The sequence below is a fragment of the Aethalodelphis obliquidens genome, unplaced genomic scaffold (genome assembly GCF_003676395.1).
Source record: "Aethalodelphis obliquidens isolate GAN/ISIS:26980383/991018 unplaced genomic scaffold, ASM367639v1 scaffold24, whole genome shotgun sequence".
In the NCBI taxonomy this organism is placed as follows: Eukaryota; Metazoa; Chordata; class Mammalia; order Artiodactyla; family Delphinidae; genus Aethalodelphis; species Aethalodelphis obliquidens.
In genome coordinates this window covers 26,065,611-26,085,499 of record NW_020837968.1, presented here as the reverse complement: position 1 = coordinate 26,085,499, position 19,889 = coordinate 26,065,611, and the positions used below count along the sequence as shown (strand labels likewise).

Genomic DNA, 19,889 nt, shown 5'->3' with positions numbered 1-19,889 from the left:
CTGACATATGAAATCTACATGCATGCACACACATGTACAAAAGTAATAAAATGAATGTCACACCATAGCCTTTTGCTAATTTAGTACCTTCCAATGTATGTATCTTTCTTTCAATCTGATTAGTACATTCTCTTTTGTTTTTGAAAATTTTTCAGTTTTAAATGGCTTTGCTTTACCAAGTCTAATGTGGAACTTAGTTCTGAATAACATTCATTCAAATCACAGCTTCAGACTTTTGTATGTGCTTCTAAGCCTGTGGCACACATATACACACAAATATACACAAGTTGTATTGACAGTATGAAACTCAAAATCTATTATTTACTCATCTCACAAGCAGTTACTTATGACTGATTCTAGACCAGACTTACAGAGGGCACTACGGATGTGAATATGAATATAATACACTTGCTGCCTTCAAAAAATTCAGTCAATATTGAAAACAATGGGTGAGTAGTGAAATTTGAGTAAGGTTTGTCGTTTAGTTAATAGTGTAGTACCAATATCAATTTCCCATTTTTGAAAATTATGTTATCATTATATAAGATGATGAAATTAGAGGAAGCTGAATAAAGGGCATACAGGGACTTCTCTGTAAGATTGTTGCATCTTTTCTGTAAATCTGAAATTATTTCAAAATAAAAAGTTTTAAAAAATCACAGTCTAAATGTTGTATCAAGTAATCATCAATCAACACGGCTTCAGAACAGTTTTCAATGAAGAGATCTTAGTTGCCTGGATAAGTATTTTCAGATTTATTAACATGAGAAACTAAGATGTGGGAAAATGGGTTTCAGATCTTCTCATTATCATTCATGACACTTTGAGCAAGCTAAGCAACTTCTCTAAGCTTTCGTTTCCTCATGTGTAAAATGTATATAATAATATTTATAACAACTATTCCACAACCTTTGTAGGGTTGGGTTGGGGTGGGAGGAGTACAGTATTTTATTAAATGATACAGCATGTATAAAACACCACACACAGACAATAAATATTGGACTTCAGATGTCTACACACACCACACCCCTGATACTTTGAGCTGCATATTCTCCACTCCTTATGTTCCTTTTCCATGTGGAGGGAGCACCATTAGCCTAATTCTCCTGCCTCTCTCTGTTCCCTAACTCACTCCACTCTGGGGAGCTGCGCTGACTTATCAGGTAAAAGAGTTGGGAATGAGAAATTGGCCTACAGAGCCCATCCCTTTCCTGTAGGGAAGCCCATATCCAAATCTGCTGATGTGGAGAGGCCTACCCCAGTGGGTGAGTAGTCTGTTAAGGACTGGGTTTTAGGATTAAGTCTCCTGTGTTCACAAACACTCTTCAATATAATAGCTTTGTCAGCGATCAAGGTGATACCCTGACCTCTAACTGCTTTACTCTTTGGTTGTGATATTCAGTGGGTTCAGAATTCACCTAGGAAAGGAAGTCTGTTTTTTTTTTTTTAATCAGACCCCCCAAAGACCGCAACAATATTCAGTTCTTCACATGTAATAAAATATTTCATCCAATTATAGAAACATGAAAAAATATACACTTTTATGGCTTTATTTTGTTGTTGTTTGTCCTTCATTTACTTGACACAATGCTGAGAAATGAGGAATAAGCTGCTTTGCCTTGCCTAGTATCAGCCTGTAAACCCTTTTATCATCAGCTTAATGGTTTAAACTAGGCCAGCTTAGATGGACATGGAAACCTCTCTGACTCCCACTTTAATCACCTAAGATCCCTGGATGTGACAATCATCACCTCTGGCTGGGTGCTGAATTAAGGTCCATCTCTCAGTTCGCTGGATCCCAAAGTAGCAAGGTTAGGAATCTGGGAATTAAAAGTGACCTCTGTGGTTGTATTTTAAAATCTTCAATGTTCCTGAGCCATAAGTTCCACAGCAGAAAAAAATTTTAAACTCCATGTAAAAATAGGATTTGTGTTCTAGATTGAAAATGTGATCATCAAAATGTATTCAGCTGTTTTTATCTTAATTCAGATATGATTTACACATGAACCTTATCATGACATAGAATAAGCAAACAAACAAAACAAAACAAAAACAAAGACCCAATATAATCTAGTTTTTAAAAGCTAAAATCAGTCACAAAGGCCACATATAAAAAACACATCATTCTAAACTCATTTAAGCATTCACTCAGAGACTATTTTTATAATAAGCAGGTTTTAACATGCTTTATCATCTGCTTTCCGACTATAAGCAATGGAAAATGGATGAGGAGAATGCTAAAAGCAGACAAACAAAAAAGCAAGCTACACAGCAAGATACTAAAAAATTAACTCTAATAAATATTAAAACTCTTTAGGGCGATTTAATTTAAGGCCAAAAGACTCAGATATCACGAGCATCCCAAAAGAAGATTATCTATCTACCTACCTATCTATCTACACATCTATCTCTAACTATCTATCTATCTATCTATCTATCTATCTATCTATCTATCTATCTATCTTCATAAGGATGATATTGAGTTATACAGGGTCAGAATGTGTTTTCACACTGATGAGCCTGTTTCTGAAGGTGAGGAGATTTTGAGCATGGGATGACATAACAGTAGACTATGGGCAGTAAAACGGGGCATGCCTTTGGTCACGGAGGCTCTCTCTCAGTCTTATTTAATTAACCCTTAAAATAAAAAGTTAGAAGCAGGTGATTTGTAAGATTTCTTCTAGCTACAAAATTACTTAATCTGGAAATAATCATCAGTGTTAGGAACTGGGTAAGTTTTCTTACTTAAGTCAAAGAGTCAAATCTCAGTCAAAAACCGACGAGCTGATTAAATTGACCAGACCTTTTACAAATGCATTTGCTTCCAGCTGTCAACACATTTCAGTTTCAATCCAAACAGCAGAGTGATTATGAACATGCACTTAGGACTGTCAGATCTAAGTTTGGTCCTGGCTGCACTACCTGCAAGCTGTATGAACAGGTAAGTTACTTTGTTACTCTAAGACTTAGCTTTCTCATTTTTTAATGGAAAAAAAGATAGTAGTATACATATTATCAGGGGTGAAGATTAATGAAACAATACTACTTAAATGTTTATCATAATGCTGCCATGAGACACCATGGAGGCTTGCTAATGCTCAAACATCCATTTATTATTTTTAGAGATTTTAGTTTGGAGCTCTACAAATCACCATTTCACAAGCCAGCCATGAATACTATAGGATGGCAGGCAATATGTAGGAGAACTAGTTACTCAATCAAAAGTCAGTACTGACTGCCTAAAAAGTGTGCCCAAGATGGAGGAGTAGGAAGACGCTGAGCCCACCTCCTCCAATGGGCACACCAAAATTACAACTATTTACAGAGCAGCTATTGATGAGAACAACCTGAAGACTAGCAGAAAAGATCTTCCACAGCTATCGATATAAAGAAGGAATCACAATGAGAATGGTAGGAGAGGCGGAGGTGTAGTATAGTCAAGACCCATACTCTCAGGTAAGCTACCAAAACTCCCAAGGAAGAGAACCTCAAATGAGAGGATACTTAAAATTGCACAGGTTCTCCTCAAGAAGCTAGGGGTCCAAGCCCCATATCAGGCTCCCTGGCCAGGGGTCCTGCACCAGGAAGATGAGCTCCCAGAATTCATCTTTGAAGGCCAATGGGGCTTGTTTTCAGGAGAGCCAAAGGGCTGTGGGAAATACAGACCCCACTCTTAAAGGTCACACACAAAATCTCACATGTTCTGAGACTCAGAGCAGAAGCAGTAATTTGAAAGTAGCCTGGGTCAGACCCACTTGCTGATCTTAGAGAGCCTCCCAGAGAGGCAGGAGGAAAGTAGGACTCATCCTGGGGAAATAGACACCAGCGGCAGCTATTTTGGAGAACTTACTCTACCACAAGGACACTGGAGCTGGCAAGTGCCATTTTGGAGTCCTCCCTCTACCTTATTAGCACCAGGACCAGACCCTCCAGCCAGCTGGTCGGCACTAGTCCTGGGACTGCCCCAGGCCCAGCAGGGAACACAGCATCACCCACCAGAAGGCAGGCAGCAGCCATAGGCCCCCATGAACAACCCCTGCAGACACAGGAACTGGTCCCACTCCTGAGGAGGCTCAATACTTGGCCCTGCCCACCAGTGGACTGGGCACTAGCCCCAGGAGCCGACCTTACCCACCAGTGAGACAGCACCAGTCTCTAGACACCCTGGGCCCCAGCCCAGCCCCAAGTGAACACCAGCTCTAAGACACAATAAGCCATGCAGCCAGCAGTCCAGGGATCTGGCCCCAACCCCAGGGGCCAACAGCAACCTCTGACTCCCAGGACCACAAAGTCAGCCACCTTATATCCTGGCCCCACCCAGCAGCAGTTGATAGTCTCTGGGCTATGCAGGGCCTGGCAACCAACTAGCCTGGAGCCAGTCATGCCTACAAGTATGCCCACACTAGTTGGCCCTGCCACAACAGAAGGGCCCATGAAGCCCACATACAAGGCACCTCTACAGCATACAGTTCTGGTGAACAAAGGAGAGTGTGCTGCTGGACCCCATATGACATCTCAAGCATAAGGCCACATTTCCAAGATTGAGAAATGTAACTAACCTTCTTAATACACAGAAATAAAAACTGGGAATCAGGCAAAATGAAATGACAGACAGAAGAATATTTTTGAAACAAAAAAACAACATAAAGCCCAGAAGGAGAGTTAAGCAAAGTGGAGATAAGTAATCTACCCAATAAACAGTTCATGATAATAATCATAAAGATGCTCAGAGAACTTGGGAGAAAAATGGGTAAACACAGTGAGAAGTTTAACAAAGATTTAGAAAATATAAAGAAGAACAAAACAAAGCTAAAGAATACAATAACTAAAGTAAAAAATACACTAGAAGGAATCAAAAGTAGACCAGATGACACAGAGGAATGGGTCAGTGAACTGGAAGAGAGTAGTGCAAATCACCTAAGCTGAAAGGAAAAAAAAAAAATTAGCACAGCTTAAGAAACCACTGGCAAAAATCAAGCATACTGATATTATCATTATAGGGATCACAGAAGGAGAAAAAAGAGAAAGGAGCAGAGAACATATTTGAAGACATGATAGCTGAAAATTCATTAACCTGGGAAAGAAAACAGAAATCCATTACCAGGAAACACAGAGTCTAAAACAAAACCAACCCAAAGAGGACCATACCAAGACACACAGTAATTAAAAGAGCAAAAATTAAAGAGAGAATATTAAAAACAGCAAGGAAAAAACAACCAGTTACATACAAGGGAACTGCCATAAGACAATCAGCTGATTTTGCAGTGGAAACTCTGCAGGCCAGAAGTGATGACATGATATTTTTAAAGTGATGAAAGGAAAAGACCTATAACAGAAACATCTACCCAGAAAGGCTATCATTCTGATTTTAAGGAGAAATAAAGAGTTTTACAGACAAGCAAAAGCTAAATGAGTTTAGCCCCACTAAACCGACTGGAAAAGAAATGTTAAAGGAATACATCTAAGCAGGAAATAAAAGACTACAACTAAAAGCATGAAAATTATGAAAAGAAAAATCTCATTGGTAAAAGGAAATATTCAATAAAGATGGTAGATCAACCATTATAAAGCCAGCAGGAAGGTGAAAAGGCAAAAGCAGTAAAATCATCTATGTCCACAATAAGTAGTTAAAGGATACATAAAACAAAAATATTGTAAAATAGGATCTCAAAAATCATTAAATGTGTAAAAACTCAAGGTTGGTAAAATGTGTTTGACCTTAAGAGATCATCAACTCAATCACATATATGAACAGATTGCTATATACAAATGATCTGGTAAAGACAAACCAAAAATCTATAATAGATACACAGGTACAATAAAAGAAAGGATTCCAAACATAACACTAAACATAGTAATTAAATCAGAAGGGAAGACAGCAAAAGAAGAAAGGGAAAAAAAGACTACAAAAACAACCCAATAACAATTGACAAATGGCAATAAGTACACCTCTAAAAATAATTACTTTAAATGTAAATGAACTAAATACTCCATTCAAAAGACATAGAGTGGCTGAATGGATACAAAACAAGACCCATATACATATGTACATATACACTGCCTATAAGAAACTCACATCAGATCTAAAGACATAGACAGAGTGAAAGTGGGAGGATGGAAAAAGGTATTCCACGAAAACTGAAAGGTAAAGAAAGTTGGGGTAGCAGTGCTTATATTAGACAAAATAGACTTTAAAACAAACACTGTAACAAGAGACAAAGAAGGACATTGCATAATGATAAAGGCATCAGTCCAAGAAGATATAACAACTGTAAATGTGTATGTTCCCAACATAGGACCTCCTAAATACATAAAGCAAATAGTAACAGACATAAAGGAAGAAATTGACAGTAACACAATAATATTAGGGGACTTTAAACCCCACTTATATCAATGGACAGTTTATCCAGACAGAAAATCAAGAAGGAAACACTGGCCTTAAATGGCACCTTAGACAAAATAGAGTTAATAGATAAATAAAGAAAATTTCATCCAGAGGCAGCATAATGCACAATTTTTCAAGTGTATATGAAACATTCTCCAGGACAGATCACATGCTGGGCCACAGAACAAGTCTCAGTAAGTTTACGAATATTAAAATCATACCAAGCATTTTTTTTTGACCACACCATTATGATACTAGATATCAACTACAAAAAACCAATCAAATAAAAAAGTTAAGACTGCAAAAAAAAAAGAATACATAGAGGCTAAACAATATGCTACTGAAAAACCAATGAGTCACTTAAGAAATCAAAGGGGAAATTTTAAAAATACCTGGAGACAAAAAAATAAAATAAAAATAAAAACACAATGATCCAAAATCTATGGTTAGGAGAAGTTCTAAGATGGAAATTTATAGTAATAAAAGCCTACCTCAGGAAACAAGAAAAATCTGAAATAAACAACATAACCTTATACCTAAAGGAACTGGAAAAAGAAGAAAACAAAACCAAAGTTAATAAAAGAAAAGAAATAACAAAGTTCAGAGTGGAAATAAATGAAATAGAGACTAAGAAAATAAAAGGTAGAGAAAAGATTGATGAAACTAAGCACTGGTCCTTTGAAAAGAGAAACAAAATCAATAAAACTTTAGCCAGACTCATGAGAAAAAAAAGAGGGACCAAATAAATAAAATCATAAATGAAAAAGAAGTTATTACAACTGACACCACAGGGAAATAAAATGATCATAAGAGAAAACTATGAAAAATTATATGCCAATAAATGGACAACCTAGAAGGAATGGACAAATTCCTAGAAGTGTGCAATCTCACAAGGCTGAGTCTGGAATAAATAGAAAATATAAGCTGACCAAATACTAGTAATGAAATTGAATCAGTAATCTAAAACATCCCAAAAAACAAAAGTTCAGGACAAGATGGCTTCAAAAGTGAATTCTACCAAACATTTAAACAAGAGTTAACACCTATCCTTCTCCAACTACTCCAAAAAACTGCAGAGGAAGAAATGCTTCAAAAATCATTTTCTGAGACCACCATCACTCTGATAACAAAACCAGAAAAAGATACCACAAAAAAATAAAATTACAGGCTAATATCACTGATAAAACACAGATGCAAAAATCCACAATATATTAAGAAACAGAATTCAATTCAATAATACATTAACAACATCATAAATCATGATCAAGTGAAATATATCCCACGGTATCAAGAATGGTACAAAATCTGCAAATTAATCGATGTGATATACCACATTAACAAATTAAAGAATAAAAATTATATGGTTATCTCAACATATGCAGAAAAAGCTTTTGACAAAATTCAATATTCTTTTATGATAAAAAAAAACACTCAACAAAGTGGGTATAGAGGGAACAAACCTCAACATAATAAAAACCATATATGACAAACCCACAGCTAACATCATACTCAAGGGTGAAAACATTAACTTCTTTCCTATAAGATCACAAAGAAGAAAAGAATGCGAACTCTCACCAAATTTATTCACCATAGTATTGGAAGTCCTAGCCACAGCAGTCAGACAAGAAAAAAGAGGAATTCTAATTGGAAAAGAAGTAAAACTGTTATTGTTTTCAGAGAACAGGATACTATATATAGAAAATCCTAAAGATGCCACCAAAAACCAATTAGAACTCATCAATGAATTGAGTAAAATTGCAGAATTTAAAATAAATATATAGAAATCTATTGTATCCCTATAAATTTACAACAAACTATCAGAGAGAGAAATTAAGAAAACTATCCCATTTATAATTGCAGCAGAATAAAAAAATACCTCACAATAAATCTAAGAACGTAAAAGACCTGTAATCGTAAAACTGTAACATGCTGATGAAAGAAAATAAAACACAAACAGATGGAAAGATATACCATGGCCTTAGATTGGAAGAACTAATATTGCTAAAATGACTATACTATCTAATCAATCTACAGCTTCAATGCAACCCCTATCAAAATACATATTGCATTTTTTCCCCAAGATCTTTGTTCTGATGCAGTCTCTGCCTAGAGGTCTGAATGTTTTCATCTGCTTGTTTTTTTTTTTTTTTGTCATCAATTTTATACACATCAGGGTATACATGTCAATCCCAAACTCCCAATTCATCCCACCCCCACCCCCACCCCTGCCACTTTCACCCCTTGGTGTCCATAAGTTTGTTCTCTACATCTGTGTCTCAATTTCTGCCCTGCAAACTGGTTCATCTCTACCATTTTTCTAGGTTCCACATATATGTGTTAATACACGATATTTGTTTTTCTCTTTCTGACTTACTTCACTCTGTATGACAGTCTCTAAATCCACCCACTTGTCTCAACAAATGACCCAATTTCGTTCCTAATTATGGCTGAGTAATATTCCATTGTATACATGTACCACATCTTCTTTATCCATTCGTCTATCAACGAGCATTTAGGTTGCTTCCATGACCTGGCTATTGTAAAAAGTGCTGCAGTGAACACTGGGGTGCATGTGTCTTTTTGAATTATGCTTTTCTCTGGGTATATGCCCAGTAGTGGGATTGCTGGGTCATATGGTAATTCTATTTTTAGTTTTTTAAAGAACCCCCACACGGTTCTCCATAGTGGCTGTATCAATTTACATTCCCACCAACAGTGCAACAGGGTTCCCTTTTCTCCACACCCTCTCCACCATTTGATGTATGTAGATTTTCTGATGATGGCCATTCTAATGGGTGTGAGGTGATATCTCATTGTAGTTTTGATTTGCATTTCTCTAATAATTAGTGATGTTGAGCAGCTTTTCATATGCTTCTTGGCCATTTGTATGTCTTCTTTGGAGAAATGTCTATTTAGGTCTTCTGCCAATTTTTGGATTGGATTGTTTGTTTTTTTAATATTGAGCAGCATGAGCTCTTTATATACTTTGGAGATTAATCCTTTGTCCGTTGACTCGTTTGCAAATATTTTCTCCCATTCTGAGGGTTGTCTTTTCATCTTTTTTATGGTTTCCCTTGCTGTGCAAAAGCTTTTAAGTTTCATTAGGTCCCATTTGTTTATTTTGTTTTTTATTTCCATTATTTTAGGAGGTGGATCAAAAAAGATCTTGCTGTGATTTATGTCAAAGAGTGTTCTTCCTATGTTTTCCTCTAAGAGTTTTATAGTGTCTGGTCTTACATTTAGGTATTTAATCCATTTTGAGTTTATTTTTGTGTATGGTGTTAGGGAGTGCTCTAATTTCATTCTTTTACATGTAGCTGTCCAGTTTTCCCAGCACCACTTATTGAAGAGACTGTCTTTTCTCCATTGTATAACCCTACCTACTTTGTCATAGATTAGTTGACCATAGGTGCATGGGTTTATCTCTGGGCTTTCTATCTTGTTTCATTGATGTGTATTTCTGTTTTTGTGCCAGTACCATATTGTCTTGATGACTGTAGTTTTGTAGCATAGTCTGAAGTCAGGGATTCTGATTCCTCCAGCTCCGCTTTTTTCCCTCCAGACTGCTTTGGCTATTTTGGGTCTTCTGTGTCTCCACACAAATTTTAAGATTTTTTGTTCTAGTTCCGTAAGAAATGCCATTGGTAATTTGACAGTGATTGCATTGAATCTGTAGATTACTTTGGGTAGTATAGTCATTTTCACAATATTGATTCTTCCAATCCAAGAACATGGTATATATTTCTCCATCTTTCAGTATCATCTTTAATTTCTTTCATCAGTGTCTTATAGTTTTCTGCATACAGATCTTTTGTCTCCCTAGGCAGGTTTATTCCAAGGTATTTTTTTTTTTTGCGGTATGCGGGCCTCTCACTGTTGTGGCCTCTCCCATTGCGGAGCACAGGCTCCGTACGCGCAGGCTCAGCGGCCATGGCTCACAGGCCCAGCCCCTCCACGGCATGTGGGAACTTCCTGGACCGGGGCACGAACCCGTGTCCCCTGCATCAGCAGGTGGACTCTCAACCACTGCACCACCAGGGAAGCCCTACTTCAAGGTATTTTATTCTCTTTGTTTCAATGGTAAATGGAAGTGTTTCCTTAATTTCTCTTTCAGAGTTTTCATCACTAGTATATCGGAATGCAAGAGATTTCTGTGCATTAATTTTGTATCCTGCAACTGTACCAAATTCATTGATGAGCTCTAGTAGTTTTCTGGTGGCATCTTTAGCATTCTCTAAGTATAGTATCATGTCATCTGCAAACAATGACAGTTTAACTTCTTTTCCAATTTGTATTCCTTTTATTTCTTTTTCTTCTCTGATTGCCGTGGCTAGGACTTCCAAAACTATGTTGAATAATAGTGGTGACAGTGGATATCCTTGTCTTTTTCCTGATCTTAGAGGAAATGCTTTCAGTTTTTCACCATTGAGAATGATGTTTGCTGTGGGATTGTCGTATATGGCCTTTATTATATTGAGGTAGGTTCGCTCTATCCCCACTTTCTGGAGAGCTTTTATCATAAATGGGTGTTGAATTTTTGTCAAAAGCTTTTTCTGCATCTATTGAGATGACCATATGGTTTTTATTCTTCAATTTGTTAATATGGTGTATCACATTGATTGATTTGCATATATTGAAGAATCCTTGCATCCCTGGGATAAATCCCACGTGATCGTGGTGTATGATACTCTTAATGTGTTGTTGAATTCTGTTTGCTAGTATTTTGTTGAGGATTTTTGCATCTATATTCATCAGAGAGTAATTTTCTTTTTTTGTAGTATCTTTGTCTGGTTCTGGTATCAGGGTGATGGTGGCCTCATAGAATGAGTTTGGGAGTGTTCCTTCCTCTGCAATTTTTTGGAAGACTTTGAGATGGATGGATGTTAGCTCTTCTTGAAATGTTTGATAGAATTCACCTGTGAAGTCATCTGGTCCTGGACTTTTCTTTGTTGGAAGATTTTTAATCACAGTTTCAATTTCATTACTTGTGATTGGTCTGTTCACATTTTTTATTTCTTCCTGGTTCAGTCTTGGACAGTTACACCTTTCTAAGAATTTGTCCATTTCTTCCAGGTTGTCTATTTTATTAGCGTAGAGTTCCTTGTAGTAGTCTCTTAGGATGCTTTGTATTTCTGCAATGTCTGTTGTAACTTCTCCTTTTTCATTTCTAATTTTCTTGATTTGAGTCCTCTCCCTCTTTTTCTTGATGAGTCTGGCTAATGGTTTATCAATTTTGTTTATCTTCTCAAAGAACCAGCTTTTAGTATTATTGATCTTTGCTATTGTTTCTTTTGTTTCTATTTCATTTATTTCTGCTCTGATCTTTATGATTTCTTTCCTTCTCCTAACTTTGGGTTTTGTTTGTTCTTCTTTCTCTAGCTCCTTTAGGTGTAAAGCTAGATTGTTTACTTGAGATTTTTCTTGTTTCTTGAGGTAGGCTTGTATAGCTATAAACTTCCCTCTTAGAACTGCTTTTGCTGCATCCCACAGGTTTTGGATTGTTGTGTTTTCATTGTCATTTGTCTATAGGTATTTTTTTGATTTCCTCTTTGATTTCTTCAGTGATCTTTTGGTTATTTAGTAACATATGGTTTAGCCTCCATTTGTTTTTGTTTTTTACATTTATTTCCCTGTAATTCATTTCTAATCTCACAGCATAGTGGTCAGAAAAGATGCTTGATATGATTTCAATTTTCTTAAATTTACTAAGTTTTGATTTGTGACCCAAGATGTGATCTATCCTGGAGAATGTTCCATGCACACTTGAGAAGAAAGTGTAATCTGCTGTTTTTGGATGGAATGTCCTGTAAATTTCAATTAAATCTTACTGGTCTATTGTGTCATTTATAGCTTGTGTTTCCTTATTAATTTTCTGTTTTGATGATCTGTCCATTGGTGTAAGTGAGGTGTTAAAGTCCCCCACTATTATTGTGTTACTGTCCATTTCCTCTTTTAGAGCCGTTAGCTGTTGCCTTATGTATTGAGGTGCTCCTATATTGGGTGCATATATATTTAGAATTGTTATATCTTCTTCTTGGATTGATCCCTTGATCATTATGTAGTGTCCTTCCTTGTCTCTTGTAACATTCTTTAAAATCTATTTTACCTGATATGAGTATTGCTACTCCACCTTTCCTTTGATTTCCGTTTGCATGGAATATATTTTTCCATCCCCTCACTTTCAGTCTGTATGTGTCCCTAGGTCTGAAGTGGGTCTCTTGTAGACAGCATATATATGGGACTTGTTTTTGTATTCATTCAGGAAGTCTGTGTCTTTTGGTTGGAGGATTTAATCCATTCACATTTAAGGTAATTATCGATATGTATATTCCTATTACCAATTTCTTAATTGTTTTGGGTTTGTTTTTGTAGGTCCTTTTCTTCTCTTGTGTTTCCCACTTAGAGGAGTTCCTTTAGCATTTGTTGTAGAGCTGGTTCGGTGGTGTGAATTCTCTTAGCTTTTGCTTGTCTGTAAAGCTTTTGATTTCTCCATCGAATCTGAATGAGATCCTTGCTGGGTTGAGTAATCTTGGTTGTAGCTTCTTCCCTTTCATCACTTTAAGTATATCATGCCATTCCCTTCTGGCTTGTGGAGTTTCTGCTGAGACATCAGCTGTTAACCTTACGGGAGTTCCCTTGTATGTTACTTGCTGCTTTTCCCTTGCTGCTTTCTATAATTTTTCTCTGTCTTTAATTTTTGCCAATATGATTACTATGTGTCTCAGCGTGTTTCTCCTTGGGTTTATCCTGTATGGGACTCTCTGCGCTTCTTGGACTTGGATGGCTATTTCCTTTCCCATGTTAGGGAAGTTTTCGACTATAATCTCCTCAAATATTTTTTTGAGTCCTTTCTCTCTCTCCTCTCCTTCTGGGACCACCATAATGCAAATGTTGCATTTAATGTTGTCCCAGAGGTCTCTTAGGCTGTTTTCATTTCTTTTCATTCTTTTTTCTTTATTCTGTTCCACAACAGTGAATTCCACCGTTCTGTCTTCCAGGTCACTTATCTGTTCTTCTGCCTCAGTTATTCTGCTATTGATTCCTTCTAGTGTAATTTTCATTTCAGTTATTGTATTGTTCATCTCTGTTTGTTTGTTCTTTAATTCTTCTAGGTCTTTCTTAGACATTTCTTGCATCTTCTCGATATTTGCCTCCATTCTTTTTCTGAGGTCCTGGATCATCTTCACTGTCATTATTTTGAATTCTTTTTCTGGAACGTTGCCTATCTCCACTTCATTTAGTTGTTTTTCTGGTGTTTTATATCTTTCCTGCATGTGGTACATTGCCCTCTGCCTTTTCATCTTGTGTACCTTTCTGTGAATGTGGTTTTTGTTCCACAGGCTGCAGGACTGTAATTCTTGCTTCTGCTGTCTGCCCTCTGGTGGATAGATTGCATTTTTCACAGAACTAGAAAAAATAATTCTCACATTTGTATGGAAACACAAAAGACCCCCAAAAGCCAAAACAAGTTTTAGAAAGGAGAACAAAGCTGAAGGTAGCACATTTCCTGATTTCAAACTATACTACATAATTACAGGCATCGAAACAGTATGGTGCTGGCACAAAACCAGTCACATAGATCACTAGAACAGAATAGAGAGCATAGAAATGAACCCTAACTTATATGGGCAATTAATCTATGGAAAAGGATGCAAGAATATACAGTGGGGAAAGGCAGCCTCTTTAACAAATGGTGTTTGGAAAACTGGACAGTTAAATGCAAAAGAATCAAACTGGATTACTCTCTCACATGAAGCACAAAAATAAATTCAAAATGGATTAAAAATTTAAATGAAACACCTAAAACCATAGTAGTTCTAAAGGAAAACACAGGCAATAAGCTCTTTGCCATCAGTCTTAGTTATATTTTTATTAAATATGTCTTATCTGGCAAGGGAAACAAAAGCAAAAATAAACAAATGGGACTACATCAAAGTAAACACCTTTTGCACAGCAAAGAAATTATTAACAAAACAAAAAGTCCACCTACTTAATGGGAGAATGCATTTGAAATGATATATCTGATAAGGAGTTAATATAAAAAATATAAAAAGAACTCATACATTTCAACATCAAAAAAATAAACAACCCACTTGGGACTTCCTTGGCAGCACAGTGGATAAGAGTCTGCGCTGCCAATGCAGGGGGCCTGGATCCCTGGTCAGGGAACTAGTTCCCACACGCATGCTGCAACTAAAAGTTTGTGTCCCACAACTAAGGAGCCCAAGTGCCACAACTAAGGAGCTGGCAAGCCACAACTAAGGAGCCCTGGAGTCGCAACTAAGGAGCCCATGCGCTGCAACTAAGGAGCTGGAGAGCTGCAACAGAGGAGCCTGTAAACTGCAATTAAAGAGCCTGCCTGCTGCAACTAAGACCTGGTGCTAATTAATAAAAATAAAATAAACAAACCATTTTAAAAAATGGGTAGAGAACCTGAATAGACATTTTTCCAAAGCAGACATACAGGTGGCATATGAAAAGATGCTCAACATAGTTAATCATCAGAGAAATGCAAATTAAAACAATGATGATAATATCACCTTACACTTTTAGAATGGATATCATCAAAAAGACTACAAATAACAAATGTTGGCCAGGATGTAAAGAAAAGGGAATCCTTGTACACTGTTGGTGGGATTGTAAATGAGGCAGTCACTATGCATAAAAGTCTGGAGGTGCTTCGAAACACTAAAAATAGAGCTACCATATGATCCAGCATATCCACTCCTGGGTGTATATCAAAAAAACATAAAAACACTAATTTAAAAAGATACACACACTGCAATACACATAGCAGCCTTATTTATAAAACGAAGAAATTGAAGCCATCTAAGAGTCCATCAAAAAACGAGTAATTAAAGAAGATGTGAGATACACACACACGCACACACACACCAAAAAAAAAAAAAAAATCAACACAATGGAATACTACTCAGCCATAAAAAAGAATGAAATTCCGCCATTTGCAACAACATGGATAGGCCTGGAAGGTATTATGCTTAGTGAAATGATTCAGACAGACAGGGACAAATACTGTTATATTATCACTTATATGTGGAATCTACATATTAAAACAAACAAATGAATATAGTAAAACAGAAACAGGCTCACTGGTATAGAAAAAAGACTGTCCGTTACTATTTGGGAGAGGTAGGAAGGAAGAGGCAGGTTGGGGTAGGGGCAAGGAAGTAAAAACTGCTATGTTTAAAATGGATAGTCTACAAGGAAATATAGTCATTATTTTGTGGTGAATTTAAATAGAGTATAATCTATAAAAATTTTGAAGTGCCATGTTGTGCACCTGAAACTAATATGATGTAAATGAACTACACTTCCGTTAAAAAAAGATCTGGATGAATTTATGAATGACAGAGATAAAAATGGCTACAGAGGGAAGATGGAATATAATTCAGGAGACATCAGATTCATTTTGGAGTGCATGTTAAAATATAAATGTTATTTAAGTTATAATTTACTTTCACCACAAAGTTACTTAAAAACTATAAAATGCACTTAAGTCTATCCATCCACATCTCATAAACAGCTGTATTTGTGACCAAGAATGTCATTAATATATTGTACTGAAGTTTAACATTCATGTTTAAATAGAAAAAAAGACAATAAAATCCTGAATTTATTTTACTCCTTCCTTCCTTCCTTCCTCTCAGCCTAATTAAAAATTTCTTATATCATCAAGACTAGATAAGTCATATCTTTGACTAGGGATTAAGGTGGGTAGCAGTACAGAAATCCACCTAATAAAAGTAAACACAGGAAAACTGATGCCATGTTTTATCATTTAATGAAAGATATCATCATGCATTCATTATTTCTACTTTAAGAATTTACACAGATTCTTAAAGAATGTTCTAAAAGTTCTTCTTAAAAGTTCTCATCATTACAAAATTTCCATAACAACGTTTGGCATAATGTGGAAACAAAGTCAGGAACAGTGGAACTGAACAAAGGAGGCAAAAAGTCAGGCAACACTATCCCAATTAATTTGAACATATAAAGATCCAGAGTTAGCAAAATGTCTAGAGGTAAGAGAGGATGCTATTCAGTCTGGGCCAAGTGCGAAATAACAAAACGAGGCTAAGTTTAATACTCAGCTAGGTGGAATATTAGTTAAATAATCCTGAGCAAGTCACCTATTTTTAAGCCTTTGTGTCCTTATTCATTAAATGGAGATAATGTTACTTACCTCTCATATTCAATGAGATATACATGTAAAACAATGTTTCAAAAACTATTAAGTACTATTATGAATATGGCCCTTAAGTCATACTTCCCAGGGTCTTCTTAAGTGAAGTTGAATCCTGATTTCAGAATATTAAGCATTATGTGTAAAGGAACAAGTAGTTAAGATAACAAGAGCTGGTCCTTTTGATCAATCTCACACTAACTTTCTTTGTTCTTTCTGTCCCCTTAGCCTGGCTAGAGCTAATAAATATAAGGTTAAGTTCTCTGAGTCCCATCACTATCAGGAAGGCTTCAGATACAGAAAACAGTCAAGAGATTTAAGACCAGAAGGGAAGGTGCACTGAGTAAGAAATTTAAGAGACAAGTGTCCTTGCAGTATTGATCAAGGTAGAAAAACTTTCTGAGTTAGGGAGATAAGAAAAGATCTGTGTTCACCCTGTGTTGCACTGTTTCCCAACCTGAAAGCACCAGGCAGCTCTTTGCCCATCTGTATGCTTGAAGACCTAGAATCTGAACATTCTTGCCAGGGTCCAGGAGTCAGAGGTGTGAGATCCCTTCCAAGGACTAGAAAAAGAGGTTTGTCCAGTGGTTTCATTGATGTATAGGTTCCCCTAGGTTGGACTATTCTTTCATAAAAATGCAAAGGACAATGCCAAATGAAGTAATACCCTGCCCAGCCTCCTTTCCCATAAGGGATTCCATTAGAGAATTAAGCCCTTCAGAATATGATGTTAGTGATTATCTTCTCAATTCTCTCGAAGTTGGTAGTGGACTAGTGGTATTCTGAAGTTAATTTATCACATAAAATGGAACCCTCAGTCAATTAGGGTTTAATATTCTCAGAAAATCCTGGTTGAGAGTGCTGGTCCAGACAGGACCTAATTGTCAGTGCATGGAGTGTTACTTTTGGGCCACAAGCCCAAGCAATAGCTGTATTCTGCTTCCACTGAGAGGGGCCACAAGCAATAGCTGTATTCTGCTTCCACTGAGAGGAAACATGAGGGCTTTGGATTAAGTGTGGGCAGAAGGGCTAAAAACTCCTATTTTAATGATGTGGTATCGATATATATTACTTAAGTAATTTACTTTATGACAACTTCTTTTGTAAAATGGATGCTCAGAGATATCTCTGGAGTGATTTCAATATTGTTTTAACAAGTGTAATCAAAATAATGACCTGTGGTCATCACCACCGTATATATGATTACTGCTTAGCCTAGGTTAATCCAGCCTGCTTAGTGTAAGAATTAATACCCTGTCTGTGGCTCCCATTTAAAACAATTTTTTAAAGGATTATAACCTGAAGACAAGGCAAAAGCACTTTAAAAGGACAAAAGTATAATCATGCCAATGATGAAGGTTTACCTACTTCAGATACACACACTAAAAATAAAGATACGATGATTTGGCTATCTGCCTTATGCTTCATGTTTTTCAGAGTTATAAATTGGTTTTTGCTGCTGCTGATTCTGACCTTTTTCTCTATGGGAAGTTCCTTGGTTTCCTTATTTCACGGCTTGATTTTTAAATTTCAATTTCTTAGAATTCTTTTGAGATCAATGAGTAAATTGTAGAAGGCAAAGGGAAAAAAGAAACTCCTCCTTTAACTCTACCTTTCCTGGTGCTGACAATTCAAGGCACTACAAAGCTAATATCTATTTTATTTTTTCAAAAGCATTTGAACAGCCATATTGATCTTTCCAACCTACTGAACAGTTAGCTCTAAATAAGGAAAAATTCATTGTGACTTTTCTGATTCACCCTTTACATGCAGAAGGCTGGAGATGGGGATTTGGCAAAAATCACCTCCCTCTTATTGATCTGCCTACAAAAAAAGTTCTCTGCACCAAGTTTAGTGCAACTATTCACTCATTCTCTAAGTGAAAAGAGAAATTAGGATCCATAATGATTGAGTTTATACAAAATCCCTAAGCAAAGTAGGTCCAAACCTAGACATACAAATGTATAATGTCTCATCCAATAACTGTGCCTTTTATCTCCCCCACAATTTTGTTTTCCTCATGAAAACAAAATTCTCATGCCAAGGAAATCAGAACCCTTGGCTGCCTTCTTCTTGACAACAATACTCAATAATTTTATGAGAAAAAAATAAAGTCAAATAAGGAGTTTGCCTTACTTACTGCTAGAACACCTATATCTATTATTTTACAGTTAAAACATGGATGTCAGGTATAATTTCACTTATATGTGGAATTTAAAAAAACAAAACAAATCAACAAACATAACAAAACAGAAATAGAATTGTAGATACAGAGAACAAATAGGCGGTTGCTAGAGTGGAGGGGGGTAGAGGGAAAAAAGAAATAGGTGAGAGGATAAAGACTTAAAAACTTCCAGTTGTAAAACAAATGAGTCACGGGTATGAAATGTACAGTGTGGGACATATAGTCAATAACTATATAATATTTTTGCACAGTGACATATCATAACTAGGCTTACCATGGTGATCATTTTGAAATGTATAGTAATATTGAATCATTATGTTGTGTAACAGGAATTAAAAGTGTTCTAGGGCAATTTTATTGCGAAAACAAACAGAAAAACTCATAGAAACAGAGATCAGATTTGTGGTTACCAAAGCGGGTTAGGGAGAGGGGGTACTGAATGGAGGCAGTCAAAAGGCACAAACTTCCAGTTATAAGAAAAATAAGAGCTACGAATGTGATGTACAACACAATAAATATAATTAAAACTCCTGTAATGAAGTTGTTAAGTGAGTAAATCCTAAGAGCTTTCATCAAGAAGAAATTTTTTTTGTCTTTAATTTTGTATCTATATGAGATGATAGATGTTTAATAAACCGATTGTGACAATCGTTTCATATGTATATATGTCAAAAAAATGATGTTGTAGGAGATCAACCAAGATGGCCTAGTAAGAGGGCATGGAGCTCACTTCTCCCAAAAAATATATCAAAAATACACCTACATGTGGAACAATTCTCACTAACCAGAAAAGTAGCAGAAGGACTCCACTACAATCAAGGCTGTAAGAAAGATACATAATCAGGCAGAAAGGGAAGAAAAGTGATCAGGTTGGGACCTGTGCTCATGGGAGGGGGCTCAGAGGAAAAGGGAGAATACACAGACATTCACCTTGGGGAGTGAGCAGTGAGAGCTACAGATTAGACACCCTTGTCCTGGGTTCCTATGTGGGGGAGATGAGCCCCACTGGCTGTATGGAGGACTGCTGGGACAATGGGGCATTAGGAAGCCTGGACTCTGCTCATAAAGAGCATGCAATATTTTGGGGGGTCTGCTCTAGCAACTGCCAAAGTATC

At 36.5% G+C, this 19,889-nt stretch overlaps 1 protein-coding gene across 1 annotated transcript in view; it reads right to left on the bottom strand.

The window, feature by feature from the left end:
- The window catches only part of RGS7 (regulator of G protein signaling 7), a 545,100-nt gene that overhangs the window by 247,408 nt on the left and 277,803 nt on the right, over positions 1 to 19,889 (bottom strand). The window lies entirely within an intron of this gene.